Raw genomic sequence first — 22110 nt, forward strand, 5'->3', positions numbered from 1 at the left:
TTCTCCAAGCACTTCAGCTAATTGTGGTTTTATTGTACAAATCAAACAAAATATTTCTTTTATTCAGCTTAGCACGGCTGCTGCACATGCATGATGTATTCATTTCCAGGACACTGGGAAGTCTCAGGAGACTAAACTGGCAGGCTGCAGAGAGAAAATTAGTGGTGCTGAATTTCGATGTCACTAAATTTTCTGAGTTACTTAATCTCATCTCTCAAATAGGCAAATCATCACTCTCTTTCGATGACTCATGCAGGAAATCAAACCTCTTTGCTTCAGTTCAGTTTGTATTTTCCTCAATTTAATTATCTTAGTCACATGTAGTCCTATTCCCAGACCAGCCCCTGTTGTAGTATTTAATTAACATGGTCATCGACAAGAAAGGTCTTGGCTGTGCTGGAGGTTTTCTGTTAGATTCTAAGTTCCCCAGAGAATGGGTTTGAACCAAGCATTCGGGGTTGATTTCCATCTTTTTTTTATTTTGACAACTTACTTTGTACTTTTATTTATATATACTTAAAGTGTGTTAAGGATGTAGGAAGAGGACCTACAGCTACCGGCAGAAATTGTGGAAGCTTAATTAGTTGTAATATTTATTTATGTTTTTCCCCTGAATTGTTTTTTCTCCAAGATTTGTTAATAGGGAGCTACTGGACGTCCAGCCCAGGAATCTTTGTGGTGTGGAAAGCACAAGCCCCAGAAGCTTTCCCTATCTTTCACAAAACTTCAAGCCCATTGATAAGGTGATGCTGGGTGTCCAGAGAGAAAGAATGTTCTTGAGAGATCAGGTGGAGACACACAGGAGAGATTACTGAGGATTGGGAAGGGATGAAGGACTGGGGATCCTGCACATTCCTCTCTGCCCATCTGTGGAGTCACAAGGGGACTGGTATGTGGCTTCCAAGAAGGGGTCCAGGGAAGTGGCCACAACAGGGAAGGCTGCATGGTGCATGCAGGGAGGCAGGCCCCAGATGGTGGACCAGGATTTAAACACCTTGCACTGTCGAGACAGGTTGTGGAGAACGTAAAGAGAGAAGGGATCTCCCTGCCGGTCCCCTTTTACTCCTGGCCCTTGGCTCTTGTCCCCTACCCCACCCGACTCTATGGAGAGCCTACTACTTACAGGAAACTTACTCTGCCCTCATGGTCAGTTCAAGTCTTATCTCCTCTGATAAGTCTGTTCCGTTCACTCTAGTCCATTTATTCAGCTCATCCTTAGAACTGCTCCCACATTTACAGATAGCCCCATGCATTCGAGAAGCTTTTGATGATCGATTGTCCTAAAGTCTTCTCTCATTCCTTTATTGCATAGATACTGAAGTCCTGCTGGGTGTGCCATGGTCTGTTCTCAGGGTGAGACAGAATAACAGCTCTCGCTCTTCAATGTGTATCAGGCTCTTGCCCCAATCTACTGATAAGTCACGAGGAGGAAAGAGTCACAGACACTTACGCGGGCACAGCTCTCAGACCACTCTTCAGGGAGAAGTGGTACATTGCAAACCCCCCAGAACACACTGGAATATCTGCGTAATTAAGGAAGGATGGTCCACAGATGTCAGGCAGGATTCTATAAACCGCTAATCTCGGGCATAGTGAGATCTCAGGCTTTTTTCTATCTTAAAATTTGTATTTTGTTATAATTGCTAAAGACACATGCATGTAAATATTGATTTTTGATGTATTTCCTTTGACCTTAGAGTTGAGTTTAGAATTCTCCTACAGGTAGTAATTTCTGAGGTGCTTATAAAGCACATGTTGCTTCATGTACAAGGAGTGTTCTTTCTTGCTCCAACCTGAATGTATCCAGTGGTTAAAGGAACTTTTTTATACTCAGGAGACAGGAGTTGGCATATCCATTAAGGCTAAATATCTTCCCAGGCCTAAATGAGATATTGGTTTGAAAATCTGGCTTTCTTGCCAATAGAAAGATAAAGCATAGAAGTAAATTAAAAGTGGGTGGTCTTTTTAAAATTACTTGCATTTTTTAAAGAATTTTTCCCCACAATATTGAAAGCCAAACATGTCCCTGGAGAGAGGGGTCTTGGATCCACAAGGAATAGTGAAGAGAGAACAGTAGATTGATGGTTTCTAAGGAAAGCAATTATCTTACATTTGGTATTAGAATCACTAGTTCAGACCAATACTTATGAACCACTCTTCCTGTTGATTATCACTTTGTGAGGCAGAGATCACAACCATGGAATTAGGAATTGACTTATTTATTTTTCTTACAATGGTGTGCCAGTAGTAAAGTCTGGAAGAAGCAGGGTATTGGGAAAGAGATATTTTTAATCATTTACATGGTAAAGAAATAATTATGGGTCTCAAATAGACCCTAGAGGGATACCAGATGTTACTAGTAATTGAGAGGAAACCTGGCTGGGTATGTATGTGAAATAGTATCTCTCCTTGCCAGTGCCACCCTTGGCAACTGAGGATTCAAAGAGAAAAATTAGGGCTTCCAAAGCTTCACCTGCAAGTTGGCATGTAGTATTTTGTTTAAAAAAAAGGGAGAGGGAACTAAAGTATAAAAAGACTCTCTCTTCCATTATGCCTGCATTTTATATGGCAGAAAGTTTCCTACTAAGTAAATAAAGCTAGGATTGACATCTCATTCAAAAAAAAAAAAAAAAAAAGTCAATTAAAAGCTGACCCAAGACAAACTGCATCCTTCATTGACAGACACCAGATGAAAGGACCCTAGAAGAATGGCAAGGATAATTGTATTATGCCAATTTTATTCTAACTTTACAAAATAAGTGATATTTTATAGCCACATTTTGGGTCCTTGTGCTTCCTTTGGCTCTATGTAAATTAAACCACGTTAGAGAATTCATGGGACCCTCATTTTTAGAGTGTTATCCTGTCATGTGTTTTTAGGTTTTCTCCATGACATGAGAATTTGACTTGAAGAGGTACACTTTTCAGAATTTTGTTTCTCAAGCTATATATATCCTTGAAGATACTGTTCCTTGATAGGGACAGAAATGGAGGTGTTCTGGGTTTCCCTTTAAGCAGGATGAATGATAGGGCTGACACAGTGGATGCAGCGGAGTCAGGGAAATGCCAGCCCTTCTGGAATGTGCCATTCCTGTCCTGGCATAATAACACCAGGTTTTCTTGTGAGATCTTGTCACACTTCTGTCTCTGTCGGGTGGCATGATGATGTCTTAATCTTTGTAGATTTCTCACAGATGCTCCTCTTGTTCCAGCCAAAAGCCATTATTTAAGTTTATTATGTTAATGACTGAGAACTAACTTCCCAAAATTGAACTAGACAATAATAAAAATTAGCACAAGGCCAGATGATATTAACTGAAAACAGTATGAGTCACAGAGTACAGAGGTAAATTAAGTTTTGTGAATTTGGAGACCCCAAATAGAAAACAAACACACTTCAATTGCTTGGGGAAAAAGAGGAGGAAAGAGAAAATTTTGCATTGTTGTAATTATTTGTTAATATGAAATAGTGGATTTCAACCATCATGGGACTGCTAACATACCACACATAAGGCAAATTCCAAGACAGTCTGGTTAGGGACTGAAGACTTGCTGTCTTCAAAACGTATTACAAACCATTTATTTCTATATGCTGCCCAATGCATGCTCACAGCAGCTAATGATATAACCAGCTGGCCAAACAAAAAAATACTTGTGTGCTACATAGTGTTCTCTAGGGACCTGTTTAGTCATTTGAGATTTGTCCTTACCTGACACTGCTAACAAGTCTTCTATCCCTATCCCTATATTGTGTCTTTGTGTACCAAGGTGGATTCTTACCTGGTTATTAATGATGAGTCTCACTATGGTCTATACTACATTATGAAATTATATTTTATTTTTAATCTTTCCTTCAAATCAATATTTGTAACCAATATGAGAAAATCTGTGATTTTTTTCCTCCATTTCAAATCTTGGCTTTTAAGTAGCCGGTCAAAGGTAAACTATATACATTTATAAAACCATCAAATTATTCTTTCCCTTTCTATCATTTGTGGTCTCTTTTTTTTTAAGTCTTGCTTTTATGAACAGTTTGCGCAACAGGCACAGAGCAGACTCCATGAATCTGGTTCTGTTTTTCGTTATATACTACAGGCAGGGCTAGAAGACATGCCAAAACTAAATAAATAAAATGACGATCACCCCCAAACCAGCTGGCAAGGCATTAACTTAGGGAACCTATACAATAAGTTTCACTATCCTCAAAATAATTCAGGTGAGATTGCCTGTCTCCTTCTATACTTCCTGGTTACCACTTTTTATCTTAAAATCCATTTTATCTTGTCTGCATGATGATGTTGCAGGACTGAACTGGTGGGCCTAAAGTCGAAGCCCGTGAAGGGAAGCTGTGCCTGGGAAACTGACCTTTCCTTCCCTTGTCTCACAGTAAGCATTCAGAAATGTGCTGGGGTTGTTTTGTATCTGTTCCTTCGCCTGGTGAACAGGTTGTGCTCAGAGCAGTTGGCAGCAGGTGGGAAGGAATGGTGGGAGTGAGGGTGGGCAGAGGAATGAAGAGAAGCTTCCTCTGCCTGGTGGAATCCTCCTCACTCAGATGATCCTTGTGGGAATCTGGGAGCTGAAACTTTGTTTGAGAGCATGCTGGCTTGTCTCTGGCTTTGCGTAACCACCTGCATACATTTCTGTCCGCTTTGCCATTAAAACGCTTTACATGTTTTAACTGGGTCTATTGGAATTTTCAGTTGGATGAAGAGGGCATAGGTACTATCCTGGTACCCAAGGAAAAATCCCAAAGCACTACAGTTTGTATGAGATAATCTATTTAGTTGTATATTAGCCTGTGCTTCTGTGTCCTGTCGTTTGACCCTAAATTCTAAAGTACAATTGAACTGACTTATACCTGTATGTACCATATTAATAAATATAGGCGATGTGCCTTGTTACAAATGTTGATAAAAACAAGACCGTAATGTAGCACCATATGAGGCCTGAAAGTCTCTGCACGATTAGAATAATGTTAACAAACAAGAACGAACAATTTCACACGTAAAAGAACTTGCTCTATTACCATTTCTTTCCAGAAGAAGTATGGAACAAGGCAGGTGACCCTGTAAGTCACTGGACACTGGGTAAATATTGTTGCCTTTCAGGATAACCTAACTCTGTCTGAATTCTAGACTACCACAAGCGTAAAGCACACATTTATTTTAGTATTCTTCTGTATTTTAAGTAAAGCTACTACAATCTGACTTATTCACGGCAATGGGGCAGGACAGAGCCATTCCCTAACACTCAGAACCATGGTAAGATCTGCCCATAGAATGTGCTCAATGAAATAAAGTCTGAGCTGAACTAGATGTAAGCATATGCAAAGTAAAATGTTATTGGCTTCATTACTAGCTTCAGCTAAGTGAATGGAACAAATTGAAGGGTTTTTTTATTTTTAAAATAAATAAATAAATTTATTTATTTATTTTTAATTTATTTTTGGCTGTTGGGTCTTCAGGCTTCCTGTAGTTGTGGTGAGCCGGGGCTACTCTTCGTGGTGGTGCGTGGGCTTCTCATTGCAGTGGCTTCTGTTGTTGCCAACACGGGCTCTAGGTGTGCGGGCTTCAGGAGTTGTGGCACGTGGGTTCAGTAGTTGTGGCTCACGGGCTCTAGAGCACAGGCTCGGTAGTTGTGGTGCACAGGCTTAGTTGCTCCGCTGCATGTGGGATCTTCCCAGACCAGGGCTCAAGCCCGTGTCCCCTGCATTGGCAGGTGGATGCTTAACCACTGCGCCATCAGGGAAGTCCCCAAATTGAAGTCTTAAGACCTTTTTTTTTTTTTTTAAAGCTTGCGAGTGCTTCAGGTGTACTTGGATGGCTGCTTTCAGTTCCTTTTTCAGTGAACCAAATTTTTGTTTGATATAAACTTATGGTTTATTTTTTTACCTATTGTTTTTAAGCTTACAGGTTTTCTGAAATTATTTGGGGGCTCCTTGGTTTGGGAGTAGGGATGAATAGAATTTTAGGGGTGAACCCCCTGCCTGGTTCTAACCAGAGCAGCTTCGATCTTTCTCATCTATTGAAGTTCCATGTAATGCTTTCCTGCTGGGGAGAGGGAGATTTTCACTGCTTAAAAATGTTGTTGAAAAGAGTTTGTAGAGAGCATTGTGCTAAAAAAAAAAAAAAAAACCCAAAACCTGTGTAGTTAAAGTAAACCATCATACAATGCATTTTTTTTTCTAGAATCCAACTGGATTTTATTTGACACAGAATACAATATGGGTGCAGGAATAGCAAACTGAAAAGACAAAGCAGAAAAAACACGGTTCTACCTAATTTATAATTAAGTAACAGGAGGGCAAGTCATTAAATGGCTAATGAAACAGTTGAGCTTGATGGAAGAATTCTTTTTCTAGTGCCCATACTTTCGGAATTCCCGCTCTCTGTTGTCCAACGGACACACCTGCTGTGTTTTGAGCCAGCGGGAGATGCAGTGGAAGTGAAAAGCATGGTTATAGACTCCCCACGCAACGGTGCACTCTTCAGAAGTAGCAGACGCCTGGTTGGCTTGACACTCTATGCAAAGATCCATAATGTGGTTCCGGCAGATGGCACAGTTACCAATCACAATATCCCAGGCCCAGAGGGCTACCGCATTCCACTTTTTCACTTCAAAGAGCTTCTTGCCCGCGCCACTGTTCGGGCAGCTCGGGGTATCCACATCCATCGCTGCCGCCATTTTGGAAACACACGCTCCGTCGCCCGGCTACTTACAATGCATTTTCATAAAGGGAGTTAATACTTCTTAAGGTCCATGGTGATGAGCCAAAGTTAGTAAGGTGTATAACCAAGGGGCACAAAGCTGGGAGGACCTGAATGATGAAGGCAGCGAAGGTGTTTGGGAAAGCAGCTCACAGGTGGGGAAACCTCCCGCTGTCATGCGTGGAAAGTCCACAGGGAGGTCTGAACGCTGGCAATGATGATCTTGATTGACTGTCATCTCTAAAGAGATGACTGCGTGATTTCACTTGAAATCAGTCAAAATGTGATATAGAACCTAAAGCACTCCTTAAGTCCACCATTAGGTTTACGCCAGAATCTGATTTATTTGACCTGTAGATTACAATTCAAGGATTGCTGCTTTGGGGGAGGGTCTTTGTGTTAATGACAGAAAATATCAATTTGTATGCTTTATTCTCAGATTTAAAGGGAGTAATTTGGGATTGAAAAAGACACTTTAAGAATGGATTTCTAGCTACTAATAGACTATCCTAGGGCAAACTGTTAGGCCACACTTTTTTTTTTTTAAAGTCAAAACCAAAGGAACATCTTTGTTTATTGGATGATAAAGTGGTACATTCCCCTTTTACCTGTTCTTACAAGGAAGGCTATTAAATTGTTTTACAGATAGACTTGCCCAACAGGTTCCTATATGGGAACACACACTAAGAAATATTTAAATCATCACATGGAGAGAAAGAGGCAGCATGAAATGATTGCCAAGGAAGACTGATGTGTTGGGTCTAGTGGAGTGAAGACAGGAACCCGTCCTGCCCCACAGGGTAGCTTCCAGCTCTGGCCTGATGCCTTAGAACAAAAACAGGGTCCCAGGGACATATGGTGTCATCATCAAGGGGCCACTCTGCTAAGGGAAGATGCAGACTCAAACCATTTAGTTGAAACCTTAAAAGGAGATGTGAACTTATTTTGTACCTCCAAACTGGTAAAATGGGACCTAACAGTTGTCTTTTTTTTTTTTTTTTTTTTACAAATAAGGGGACAAAATTAGCTAAGTACACATACAAAGAAGATGTTGAGATAAAGTGTTATAAAATGAGATGAAGTGGTGTAATAAAAGTCAAGAATGATTAAGATTAGGAAAAAACCCTCAATAATTATAAAAATAAAACAACCAGATTAAAAATATGGAGATTGTATGAATAGCAATAAAAATAATTAGTTTAAGGAATAGTTCAGATAGTTAGTATTTCATTATATATCCTTCTAGATTCTCCATAAAAATGGTATAACACCACACATAATTGTTTGCAAGTTGTTTAACTTAAAATTTTACCAGATGTATATTTTAACATCAACAAATATAGGTCTACATCATCTCTTTTAAAGGCTGTATAGGATTCCATTGTACGCTGTAGTGACAGATTTCACATCCTGATTGTAAGGATCTAACTTGGGGGCTGGGACTATGATGGTGAACAGGAGTCTGTCTGTAAGTGGGAATTTTCCTCTACAGATGCTTTTCCTCTTGCTGTAAAAAAACAGTAACCAAGACCATATACATATTCAGAGTTAAGATCATGAGAATTCTCATGAATTAAAAGATAGTTTTGTGAAGGTCAGCAGGACCCAGGCAGAAGAATATTCTAATTTATTAGACTTGTCTCCCTATGTTAGATAAAACAGTTGAGCCAATGTTAGTTTGACCTACTCCTCTCTTCCTGAGTCTTAAAGTGAAATATATACCAGAGAGTTAATGCCCCTGTTCCTTCTGATGTAATAGCTTTGAACTGGGATAAAAAGCTATCAGTTCTGGTGGACAGAAATCTGGGGAGTCACTATAAATGCTGCAAGCTCTGGATACACTGGGGCTGTGGCAGTCAGTATTATCTTTATCCTACTTGGATGAAACCCTGCTCAAACTTTTCCTTCTAGATCATTCTAAGTTGAAAATCTTGTGAACTTTTGTAGATGACCTATGACCCAGGAGGAGAAAAACACATTAATTCTGAAGGGAAATATATCTGAATCCATGAAAGTCTTTCAGTAAAACAAAAGTGAGAGGGTTGGGAGGGGTGGGGAATGTCACTGGCAATAGCCGTAGCTTTCATTTTGTTCTAAAAAGAAGAAAATTAGAATTATTTTTCTTTTTAAATGTCTGATGGTAAAAAGACCTTAAAACAGCTGAATTATTCAGTGGGTCTAAAGAAAATTAAAACAGGCTGGATGCATCATAATTCATTTAGCCAATTCTTTATAAATAGACTTTTAGTTTATTTCTGGCTCTTTTTAGTTTCTAGGCCTGCAAGCACACTTGTACATATATCTTGTCATATTTATCTGATTACACCCTTATGGTAATTGCCTTAAAAATCAGTTGCTGAGTAAGAGTTTATAAAACTTTAAGGTTTTTTGATGCATATTGTTAAGTTGCCTGCCAAAAAGATAATAATTTATACCTCCACAAAAGTATATGACAATAGTTGTTTTCTTAATATTGTCACCAATACTACCTATTACCATATTAAAAAGAATTTCTAAAAATTTGTCTAATCTGAAATGTGAAAAATGGTATATGATTTTTTTAAAGATTACTCCTCAGAACAGTGACTGTGATCATTATTATGTTAGCATTAATTTAGGACTTACTGTGTGGCCAACCACTGTGATAATCAAGCATCTTATTTTCTTCTCAGAATAGTGCAATGAGGTAGGTGCTATTAATTCATATATTCACTGACCAGTTATAATTTTCCTCGCTGAATCTCTGTTTGTGTCTTTTGCCTATTTTGGGGGGAGAGGGGTGTAGAAATGTACCTTAAACACCAAGGAAATCAACCTTTTCCATACAATCTCCTTTTCTGGGGGTTATGTTTTCATTGGTATTTCTATAGGTCAAAAATAATTGATAATTCAGAAAGCATGGGAAAAACCCTGACATTGAATACAAACAGAAACAAATGAACCTCGACATGTATCAAAACAATAACATAACTGCACAGAGCAAAAATAATTAATCCAAGTGACTTTTGAATATAGTGCTTTGATGTACACCCTTAGTGGAATATATTCCAAGGACAAAAAGGACTTAAAGAAATATTAAACATTACTTAATAGTAGTAGAGATATTGATGTAGTCATTCTGAAATTATTTGTGCATATTTTAGAACTGAGCAAATGAGGATGGATGGATAGATAGATACTTATATTGATATTGATGGGAAGCAGACTCTTACTGAAAGATTAACGTGGTACAAACATAACGTGGGACAAGGAGATGAAGAATCTTGTAGTGTTTGATTGGAATTGGAAGTATGAGTATGAACTTATGATTCATATGTAGTAGTCTTGCTTCTCTAAGCCCCCACCAAACTTGTAAACATGCTCCAACAGGAAGTAGGCTGCACAAACAAGCTGTTTGTTCCCCAAGAAACGTTTACTCTCCAGTGCCCTTCAGATGTGGCTGCAGGGGCCAGTGGGCAAGGAATTACCTCCCAGAGCTAGGAGTCTTAGACACTAGGGGGTTCCTCTCAGAGCTAAATCAGGGACTTGCTCCATCACCAGGACAGGGATCCTCATGATTGGTGAACAGAAGGACTTGATTACTGCTATGGAAATGGTGACTGTGCTGTGTTTCCTCCTTTTCCCTTTTCTGTTCCAAATCTATCACTGTTGGTAGGAATAGAACTTTTCTTAGACTGTTGGCAATCAGACCAAGAGGAGCCACATAATGGAGAGAAATGCTCATCACCAAGAGATCTGGACTATGAACTTGATCATATCTTGGATGGGACTTTGGGAGTATCTTCTGTGGGAAAAAGGAAAGTAAGTCATGTGCACTTGGATATTTGGGTAGCTAAAGGGGTAGTCTGTGGAAGAGACTGCTTTCTAGCTGTCCCTAATACCAATTCTCCTTCCTCTATAATAAGAGAGATCTTGAATTTTCTCGAAGTCCCAGCATCCCTTGCACCTAGATATAGCCATGAGACTAAGTTCTGGACAATGGTATATAAATGGTGGTGGTGTGTGTAAATTTAGGCTTGTGCCTTTTTTTTCTACCTTGCTTCAACTGTGGATAAGGTGGTGAGCCATGAGAATAAGTGGAGCATCCTAGAGATGGTACAACCATGTAGAAGGAGTCTGGGTCCCTGAATGACCTCATGGAGTAAATCTGTTAAGCCAGGATTGCACCATTTACTTCCAGTCTGGTGAACAAGACAAAAATTAACTTCTAACTAACTTATTCAAGGTACTGTTATTTTGGATCTCTGTTATGTACAGCTGAACCTATATTCCAATTTACATATGTAAGATTATATATTAGTGATTTTGCCATGCTACAGTTGAGATGTATAGAAATAAAACTATTTTTTTGCATAAATTTTTTGTTGAGAAAGAAAAGTATTAGTTAAAACACGGTTTCTCAGCTCACAAGTTCATCACCCTAGTTACTAAAAAAAAATAACAACCCACAGTTTAATTTATAATAACATCTTAGATGAACTGATTAGGAATTCATCTCGAAATGAGAAACATATATATCTTTTCATTTTTCATGCAAAAACAGTTATGCATATTCTTTCAAACAGAAGTTTGAAAAAATGTTTGTTTGTACTCCTTTTATAAATGGAAGCTTTATATTCTCAAGTATTTTAATTGGTGACTTGGAAGGTATCTTTTCCAAACAGAAACATTTTTTGAAGCCTAGAGACATTCAAACACCTTCTAAAAACCCAGATGGTTTACATTAAAGCCACAAATTCAGAGTTACAAGTTTAGAGTTCTCTTAGCTCAAGAACTTATTTTTAAAAGGAAACAAACAACATAACATACACATAGAAAATATAAATTATTGAACATGATAGCATACATATAACTAATGAAGACATGGAACTTTTCCCCCTTAATCATGAGATTTAAAAATCAACCTTTTCTGTCATATCTTGAACAAACTGACATTCTTCTAATTGTATATATAAAGAAACTCTTTGGCATCAGGGTGGGACAGCTTCACTTTTTTGCCAAGGAACTTTGGACAATCTTTCAGATTCAACTGAGAATCCCTACAATTTCTTAGCTGAGATTTTTTTTAAAGGGCTTTGTTATTTTCTCATACAGCAAAAATAAGAAATCCATTGGATTTCAGTTAATGTACTCCCTTGGATCTCAAGTTCATGCCTAAAAATGAATAACCAAAATTATCACTGGAACACCAATTTTTATTTTTGAGGATCCATAATATTTACAGTCACATCAAATAGGTTAAAGTATGGCTGTGTACTTGCTATTCACAAAGGAGTAGAAAAACACAGATGACTCAAACTAAACATTAAGCTTTCTTGGCCAGGGGTGGGGTGCATTGTGTGTGTGTGTGTGTGTGTGTGTGTGTGTGTGTGTGTGTGTGTGTGTATGTGTGTGATCAAACACAGAAAGAAGACAATCAAAATGGGAGCTTTGTCAAGGATTTCACTGTGTACAGACCAAGTCCCTACCTAAGGTTTCATTTCTAGTCAGTAGGTCCACTTGAGAAGGTGAGTCAGGGATGGCAGACAGGTACACAGGTCTAGAGAATTCAGAAATTGGGCATCAGTTATTGTGCAGATATGATCCTAATTCCCAGCTGACTTCACAGAGCACGACTGGCTATATCTCATTTCACATGGTAAGATACACTCAACACTGCGCATTTATATTTAATCTTTATCCTATTCATCTTTTTTTCCTGGGACTGTGTCTAGCAGGTTTAGTTATAAAAACATGGGCAGCATGATCCTGGACCTGAGTTAGACAGATGGCAGGCAGCTTCACTGAAAGCCTACATAAAGCTTTCAAAGGGCCTCTTATCTCAGAGCTCGGCATCAGGAGATATAGCAATGAGAATTCTGTCCTAGGGCTCATTATATTTGTCACAGTCCTTTTGAGTCGATACCAAAACATACAGATGCATTTAAATACAAATGTAAATAAAAAATAAGTACAATTTTATACCCTTCCTTTTCTACTTTACACATCCATATACTTTTCCACGTCTTATATAGATTTACCACATTTTTAAAAGTCTGCTAGATTCCCTTTACTAACAAACATTATGGATTAGGCTGTTTTAATTTCTCACCATTATTAACAATGTTCCTGGTAAGAGCACCCCTTCCCAAGCTTTAACTATTTTATCAAAATATGAGAGATAGCCACAGATAAGGACTTTCTATATAGATGCAGATGTGGCATGGCACAACTCCAGGGGTTGCCATTAACACTAGAGTCTCTGTAGATGGTGGGCTCTGGAGTCGAGTCATGCACAGTCTCCCAGGCTGTATGTGATGGCCTTGGCTACAGAATTCTATATCCTCTTAGGAAGATAACCTCTCTCCCAGCTCCTGGGGCAATGTCCCCACTCCCACTTCTCCAACATTCTTCCTTTGACTCTTCTAAGATTCCTGACTAGTATCAAGGAGGACACCAAAATTAAATTGATTTTCCACCTTCCCTAAGACTAAGGAAGACTAAGAAGATTAAGAGACCAAGAAACCACTAGGATGAATTCCATCATTTGTCAATTCCCTAAATCTCTGTTCCCCTCCAACTCTGACTCTGTGAGAAGCTCAACCCTCTGAGCTCGTTCCTCATCACTCTGACCCTTGCCTAGTAGAATGCCTTACTAAGACCTAGGAATGACCCCAGCTAGAGGCAATACTTGGCGGGGTTACAGTTGCTGTTCATATGTTGGGGTGATGCCATGAAATTGAGCGTAAGTAATTAAGTTGGGAAGTGAACACGGAAAATACTGGAAAGGAAGTGAAAAATTGAGATTGAGAATTGAAGGAAGACTGTCAAGGATACGTTTTCAAGCGTGTGGGCAACTGAGGCTCAATCCCACTGAGGAACTTGGGAGACCATACAGGCCATGTGTAAGGGTCATCCTCTCTGAGGGGTGAGGAAGCTGGAGGATTTATTCACCAGCTCCCCATGTATCATTGTTTTGTTGTTGCTTTCAGGGACATTAACTCTTTGAGACTTCTGCCTTGTCATGCTTGATGGCTGGGCCTGTTCCCAAAGCCAGACAAAAGTCTTCAGATTTTACTACAGAGAGATACGTGTTTGGACAAGTCCCAATGTCTGCCTCATGGGTCATCCATGACTAGATTTTTCAGATATGTGAGCTAATACATTTCTTATTTTTGTCTGAGAAAATCTGAGTTGGGCTTTTATCTCTTTTAACCAAATGAATCCTGACTAATCAATCCACAGAGCAGACATATACAGCATACCTATACATAATATACACAGTGATATATAATCACTAAGTATCACTGTAAAATTATTGTGAGAAATATTAGATGAATAAGATTCAGGACCCGTATCAAACATAATAATTCTGTGATTAATAACAGTTACCATTTATTAATAGTTACAGTTTGAATTTAGTGGTCATCTACAATATATCAGTCCCTACCTACTGTTTTGATTTGCATTTCTCTGATGATGATGTTGAGTATCTTTTCATGTGCTTTTTTAGCCATTTGTATATCTTCTTTAGAGAAACGTCTAATCAAGTCTGTTGCCCATATTTGAATTGGGGTTTTTGTTTTTTGGTTGTCGACCACTGGTCTTTTATTGTGTCCATTGTTCTGCCATTTCCTGAACGTCATGTAGTTCGAATCATATAGTAAGTGGTCTTTTCAGATTGGCTTCTTTCACTTAGCAATATATATTTCCCCTATGTCTTAAATGGCTTGATAGCTCATTTCTTTGAAATGTTGAATAATATTCCATTGTATAAATTTATCACAGTTTGACTCTATTCACCTATTGAAGAGTATATTGGTTGCTTCTAAGTTTTGGCAATTATGAATAAAGATGTAATAAACATTTATGTGCAGGTTTTTGTATAGACGTAAGTTTTTAATTATTCTGGGTAAATAGGAAGGGACATAACTGTTGGATCATATGGTAAGAGTCTGTTTAGATTTGTAGAAAACTGCCAGACTGTATTCCAAAGTGGTGATGCATTTTGCACTCCCACCAGTAATATATGAGAGCTCCTGTTGCCCCATATCCCTACCAGCATTTGGTGCTGGCAGTGACCACACTAATAGGTGTAATGGCATCTCATAATTGTTTTAATTTTCAATTCTCTAAAGACATAGCTGAACTTGAGACAGGGAGATTACTCAGGATGATGAGAATAGGCATAATTTCACGAGGGTCCTTACATGTGAAAGAGGGAGGCAGTGAAGTTAGCATCAGAGGGAAACTTGAGATGCTGTACTGCTGACTTTGAAGATGGAGGGTGAGGCATGGGCCAAGGAAAGCAGACAGCCTCCATAAATTGGAAAGACAAGAAAACAGATTTTCCCCTAGTGCCTCCAGAGGGTGCAGTCCTGCCAACACCTTGCCTTTAGCTCATGAGACCCAGTTTGAATTTATGACCTCCAAAATTGTAATCATAAATTTGTGCTCTTTAAGTCACTGAGGTTGTGGTAAATTGTTACAGCAATCATGGGAAACCAGTACATTGTAACTAAGTGGAGGGGGACTGTTTATAGAACTAGCTCCTCCCAAGATTCCAGAAAGAATTATGATGTTGACATGAGATTACTCAAAGTGTTCTAAATCACCACTCAGATGCTGAAGGAGTATTGCCTAAGCACACCATGATAAATGAAGATAAAGGAAAATCTGCTTTTAAAGGCAGGACTGCTTTAAGATGTTCTATTTTAGTGGAAGCTTAGCCTGATGAGCTCTAGCCTAGTCTTGGGCGAAGACTTCCCTGGGGGTTGTTTTCTCCTAATAGTATAATGTTTCTTGACAAATCACTGGATGCATTTTCATTTTTCATGCTCTCACGGTGAATCTTAGAATTAATTTTTTACCTTATTTATAAACTAAAATATAAATAAAAATGAATTTGATAGATCCTACTTAACTCAGGTCTCTTTCTTTTGAAATCTAATATTATTCTTTAGTTTAAACACAGACTAGAAAACAATATTATCATACCAAAATCTGGAAGAAAATTAAAGTACCCACTTTTATTCTTTTTACATAAATTGAACTATTTGTATATATAGAGATTAAATTTATTGTCCTTTGAAGAATATCTGTTTATTTACCTACCTATGTATCTATCATCTATCTATCTATCTATTTCTATACTAGTACACTTGGTATTTTAAAGTATTTACTCCAACTGGTATATTGACTTCAATATTTAATACTTGAGGAAGTGTTTTTAATTGTTAGGACTACGACATTTCCATAATATAAGGCTAATTTTTAGTTTGTAAATCAAATAGTAACAAAGTTATCCCACAGTCCCAGGGGCTTATACTATTGAGATCTGATTCAGTTTCCGATGGAAGAGATTGGTAGGGAGGAAGGTTTGATCTGATGGGACCACTATATAAAAATCAAGGATATTTACAAAGAATTTCTCTGAGAATCAAGACAATCATTTGGCTGCCTTGTCTTTTGTGTGTGTGTGTTTGTGCGGTACGCGGGCCCCTCACCGCTGTGGCCTCTCCCACCACGGAGCACAGGCTCCGGACGCGTAGGCCCAGCGGCCACGGCCCACGGGCCCAGCCGCTCCGTGCCACGCGGGACCCTCCCAGACCAGGGCACGAACCTGCGCCCCCTACACTGGCAGGCAGACCCCCAACCACCACGCCACCAGGGAAGCCCTGCCTTGTCTTTAATATTAAGAGTCAGATCTCATCAAGATAATGGTTATCTTTCTACTCAATAGGTAGTTTTTATTCCTTCATACTGAGCAGCACAGAGAGGAACAGGAAATGAGGATTAGAAAGAGACCTCTGGGTAAATAATCCATCCAAATTCATCTGGATTTGGCAAACTAAGTAACAATACATATTTTTGAACCTACAAAAATTATTTCCCTAAGAATAGCTGTATTGGATTCATCTGCCTCTAAATGCCAGCATGTGAGTGATTAAATAGTGGTATTTGATCAAGTCCCCTCCTCAACTTTTAAGTTAACTAACATCCCCAGAAACAGAATTTTTTCCCCCTAAGTTTTCAAATATTTCATGTGAGGATACAACTGGAGGTCAAATTTCATTTTGCCATGAATACTTTGGGATTGTTTACTTTTGTATATTTGTTTAAATATAAGATTGCTCTTTTTCTTTATGGGGAAGAGACTTTTTTTTTGCGATATGCGGGCGTCTCATTGTTGTGGCCTCTCCCGCTGCAGAGCACAGGCTCTGGACGTGCAGGCTCAGCGGCCATGGCTCACGGGCCCAGCCGCTCTGCGGCATGTGGGATCTTCCCGGACCAGGGCACGAACCCGTGTCCTCTGCATCGGCAGGCGGACTCTCAACCACTGCGCCACCAGGGGAGCCTGAAGAGACCTTTTTAATTTTGTTTTGTTTTGTGGGAAGAGACATTTTATCTTAAAGCAATCTGACCTCCTTTGTTTGTCATTGCACTGGTCTTTAGCTTTTTAACTGAGCCTTTTGCTTCCTTAAGTCTCTAGGTACATACGGTTGATTGCTTTTATGTGCTACTACTTGATGGGAGCAAAGATATTTCAAGCTTTGGAGACAGACATTCAGGAAGAGTTGAAAAATTCCTTTCTGGATGCTGAAACAGCCTTAATGAAGAACTATGTCAACATAACTTCAGAAGAACTTGAAATCTTTTTGCAGGTAAGAGATAAAGGGGTTTCGTTTGGGGCTTCCCTGGTGGCGCAGTGGTTGAGAGTCCACCTGCTGCTGCATAAATTTGCCAATTGTGTGAAAGAGAGCTGTAGATAGAAGACTTTATAGAATGCCTTCCTGTGTGTTTTTACCTAAATAGCAGTAATTTTCTGTCATCTGAAGAGTGATGGAAAAAAAAGACAAGGCCTTATAGTAATAGGAAACATAAAGACAACAGTAAAAGAATGTAAAGGGGTAAGACTGATACAGGTAAGAGGAAAAATTACAGAGCAGACATCACAAGGGTATAGGAACTACATAAGATATCCTGAGGGTCAGGGGAGAAAAAATAGCATTGGACTAAGTGTACCATTGATAACAATTATAAAACAAAACACTTATTACAAAGAGAATGGAAAACAGAGCAGGGTAAGCTAAGGAGGCGGAACCCAAAAGGGGATGACCATTTAAAGAAAGCACAGAAATACATTACCATGTGTAAAACAGATAGCTAGTGGGAACCTGCTGTAAGGCACAGGGAGCTCAGCTAAGGGGATATAGGTACACATAGAGCTGATTCACTTCATTGTACAGCAGAAACTAACACAACATTGTAAAGCAATTATACTCCAATAAAAAATTTAAAAATATTAAATTACATTAAAAATATAATAAAAATAAAGAAAGCATGTGAGTTGAGTTCCAAATTTACTTGCCCTTTCCTCTGTGAGCACTATCCCATTAACCCAGCTTGGTGAGGGGAAAATGAGCCCTAGCAGAAAGCAGCAATTCTACTGGGCTGAAGCATCAGGAAGTCAGAACTTGGGGACTCTAACAGTGATTGGAATTTGAGAAGAAAATCACAAAGAAGAGAAATCTTCAGAGTGAGAAAGCCTCCAAATTCTAAATCTGCTATGAATTCCTCTCAAGCTTTTGGTCCACTCCTAAATCGTGCATGTGTAAAGCAAGACCTCAGAAAAACAAACAAAAGCAGCATCTGTGATTGTAAAGAGCTATGCAGAGACTTCAGCAGCAGTCTGGTGCTGGGGAGACAAAAATCAGAATTTAAGGCTCAACAAGTTAGAGGGATTTGGTAAACACCCTAGGCCTTCTGTTGAAATCCCAGAAACAACACATCCAGACCTGCACCTCTGAGAGGGAGCCGTAAAGGAGGAAAAGTTTCCACACACTAGGAAGCTCCTTCACTGGCAGGGACGGGGGGTGGGTTGGGGGAAAGCTTGGGAGCCATGGAGGACAGCGCAGCAACACGGGTGCGGAGGGCAAAGTGGAGAGATTCCCGCACAGAGGATTGGTGCTGACCAGCACTCACCAGCCCGAGAGGCTTGTCTGCTCACCCGCCGGGGTGGGCAGGGCTGGGAGCTGAGGCTCGAGCTTCAGAGGTTGGATCCCAGGGAGAGGACTGGGGTTGGCTGCGTGAACACAGCCTGAAGGGGGCTAGTGCGCCATGACTAGCCAAGAGGGAGTCTGGGAAAAACTCAGGACCTGCCGAAGAGGCAAGAGACGATTGTTTTGGGGTGAGAGAGGAGAGGAGATTCAGAGCACTGCCTAAACAAGCTCCAGAGATGGGCGTGAGCCGCGGCTATCAGTGCAGAAACCAGAGACAGGCATGAAATGCTAAGGCTCCTGCTACAGCCACCAAGAAGCCTGTGTGCAAGCACAGGTCACTATCCACACCTCCCTTCCTGGGAGCCTGTGCAGCCTGCCACTGCCAGGGTCCCATGATCCAGGGACAACTTCCCTGGGAGAACGCATGGGGCACATCAGGCTGGTGCAATGTCACTCCAGCCTCTGCCACCGCAGGCTCGTCCCACATTCTGTACCACTCCCTTCCCCCGGCCTGAGTGAGCCAGAGCCCCCTAATCAGCTGCTACTTTAACCCCGTCCTGTCTGAGCGAAGAACAGACGCTCTCAGGTGACCTACAAGCAGACGCAGGGCCAAATCCAAAGCTGAACCCCAGGAGCTGTGTGAACAAAGAAGAGAAAGGGAAATCTCTCCCAGCAGCCTCAGGAGGGGCGGATTAAATCTCCACAATCAACTTGATGTACCCTGCAACTCTGGAACACCTGAATAGACAACGAATCATCCCAAAATTGAGGCAGTGGACTTTGGGAGCAACTGTAGACTTGGGGTTTGCTTTCTGCATCCAATTTGTTTCAGGTTTTATGCTTATCTTAGTTTAGTATTTAGAGCTTATTATCACTGGTAGATTTGTTTATTGATTTGGTTGCTCTCTTATTTTTTATTTTATATACAAATACATTTTTTCTTTCCTTTTTCTCTTTTTATGAGTGTATGCGTATACTTCTTTCTGTGATTTTGTCTGTATAGCTTTGCTTTTGCCATTTATCCTAGGGTTCTAACTGTCCATTTTGTTTTTTTGTTTAGTATAGTTTTTAGGGCTTGTTATCATGATGGATCTCCTATTTCGGTTTGGTTGCTCTCTTATTTTTTATTTTATATACAAATACATTTTTTCTTTCCTTTTTCTCTTTTTATGAGTGTATGCGTATACTTCTTTCTGTGATTTTGTCTGTATAGCTTTGCTTTTGCCATTTGTCCTAGGGTTCTAACTGTCCATTTTTGTTTTTTTGTTTAGTATAGTTTTTAGGGCTTGTTATCATTGATGGATCTCCTATTTTGGTTTGGTTGCTCTCTTCTTTCTTTCTCTCTCTCTTTTTTGATGAATTCTTAATTTTTTTATTTTTAATAATTTTTTTCTATTTTAATAACTTTATTTTTTAAATTCTCTCTCTCTCTCTCTCTCCTTCTTTCTTTCTTTCTTTTTTTTTCTCCCTTTTCTTCTGAGCCATGTGGCTGTCAGGGTCTTGGTACTCTGGCTGGCTGTCAGGCCTGAGCCTCTGAGGTGGGAGAGCTGAGTTCAGAACAATGAACACCAAAGATCCCCTGGCCCCACTTAATATCAATCGGAGAGAGCTCTCCCAGAGATCTCCTTCTCAATGCTAAGACCCAGCTCCACTCAACAATCAGCAAGCTCCAGTGCTGGACACCCTATGCCAAACAACTAGCAAGACAGGAACACAAACCCACCCACTACCAGAGAGGCTGCCTAAAATCATAAGATTACACACCCCAAAACATACCACTGGACTCGGTCCTGCCCACCAGAAAGACAAGATCCAGCCTCATCCACCAGAACAAAGGCACCAGTCCCCTCCACCAGGAAGCCTACACAACCCACAGAACCAACCTTAGCCACTGGGGGCAGACACCAAATAAAACAGGAACTGCAGCCTGCAAAAAGGAGACCCTAAACACAGTTCGTTAAGCAAGATGAGAAGACAGAGAAACACACAGCAGATGAAGGAGCAAGGTAAAAACCCACCAGACCAACCAAATGAAGAAGAAACAGGCAGTCTACCTGAAAAAAAATTCAGAGTAATGAGAGTAAAGATGATCCAAAATCTTGGAAATAAAATGGAGAAAATACAAGGAATGTTTAACAAGGACCTAGAAGAACTAAAGAGCAAACAAAAAATGATGAACAACACAATAAATGAAATTAAAAATTCTCTAGAAGGAATCAATAGCAGAATAACTGAGGCAGAAGAATGGATAAGTGATCAGGAAGACAAAATAGTGGAAATAACTACCAAGAGCAGAATAAAGAAAAAGAATGAAAAGCACTGAGGACAATCTCAGAGACCTTTGGGACAACATTAAATGCACCAACATTCGAATTATAGGGGTCCCAGAAGGAGAAGAGAAAGAAAAAAGGACTGAGAAAATATTTGAAGTGACTATAGTTGAAAACTTCCCTAATATGGGTAAGGAAATAGTCAATCAAGTCCAGGAAGTACAGAGAGTCCCATACAGGAAAAATCCAAGAAGAAACACGCCAAGACACATAGTAATCAAACTATCAAAAATTAAATACAAAGAAAAAATATTAAAAGCAGCAAAGGAAAAGCAACAATTAACATACAAGGGAATCCCCATAAGGTTAAGAGCTGATCTTTCAGCAGAAACTTTGCAAGCAAGAAGGGAGTGGCAGGACATATTTGAAGTGATGAAAGGGAAAAACCTACAACCAAGATTACTCTACCCAGCAAGGATCTCATTCAGATTCGACAGAGAAAGTAAAACCTTTACAGACAAGCAAAAGCTAAGTGAATTCAGCACCACCAAACCAGCTCTACAACAAATGCTAAAGGAACTTCTCTGGACAGGAAACACAAGAGAAGGAAAAGATTTACAATAAAAAACGCAAAACAATTAAGAAGATTGTAGTAGGAACATACATATCAATAACTACCTTAAATGTAAATGGATTAAATGCTCCAACCAAAAGACACAGACTTGTTGAATGGATACAAAAACAAGACCTGTACATATGCTGTCTACAAGAGACCCACTTCAGACCTAGGGACACATACAGAGTCAAAGTGAGGGGATGGAAAAAGATATTCCATGCAAATGGAAATCAAAAGAAAGCTGGAGTAGCAATTCCCATATCAGACAAAATAGACTTTAAAATAAAGACTATTACAAGAGGCAAAGAAGGACACCACATAATGTCAAGGAATCAATCCAAGAAGAAGATATAACAACTGTAATTATTTATGCACCCAATATAGGAGACCCTCAATACATTAGGCAAGTGGTAATAGCCATAAAAGGGGAAACTGACAGTAACATAATCATAGTAGGGGACTTTAACACCCCACTTTTGTCAATGGACAGATCATCCAAAATGAGAATAAAGAAGGAAACACAAGCTTTAAATGAT

At 39.5% G+C, this 22110-nt stretch overlaps 1 pseudogene across 1 annotated transcript; it reads right to left on the reverse strand.

Moving 5' to 3' along the window:
- Nucleotides 1–6182: 6182 nt before the first annotated feature.
- On the reverse strand, nucleotides 6183–6700 carry LOC112390517 (E3 ubiquitin-protein ligase RBX1 pseudogene; annotated as a pseudogene). Its single transcript, XR_003001289.1, has one exon. The product of XR_003001289.1 is annotated as an E3 ubiquitin-protein ligase RBX1 pseudogene (transcript).
- Between the last annotated feature and the right edge of the window lie 15410 nt (nucleotides 6701–22110).

This window comes from Neophocaena asiaeorientalis, unplaced genomic scaffold, assembly GCF_003031525.2.
Source record: "Neophocaena asiaeorientalis asiaeorientalis breed wild unplaced genomic scaffold, Neophocaena_asiaeorientalis_V1.1 scaffold603, whole genome shotgun sequence".
NCBI classification, from domain to species: domain Eukaryota; kingdom Metazoa; phylum Chordata; class Mammalia; order Artiodactyla; family Phocoenidae; genus Neophocaena; species Neophocaena asiaeorientalis.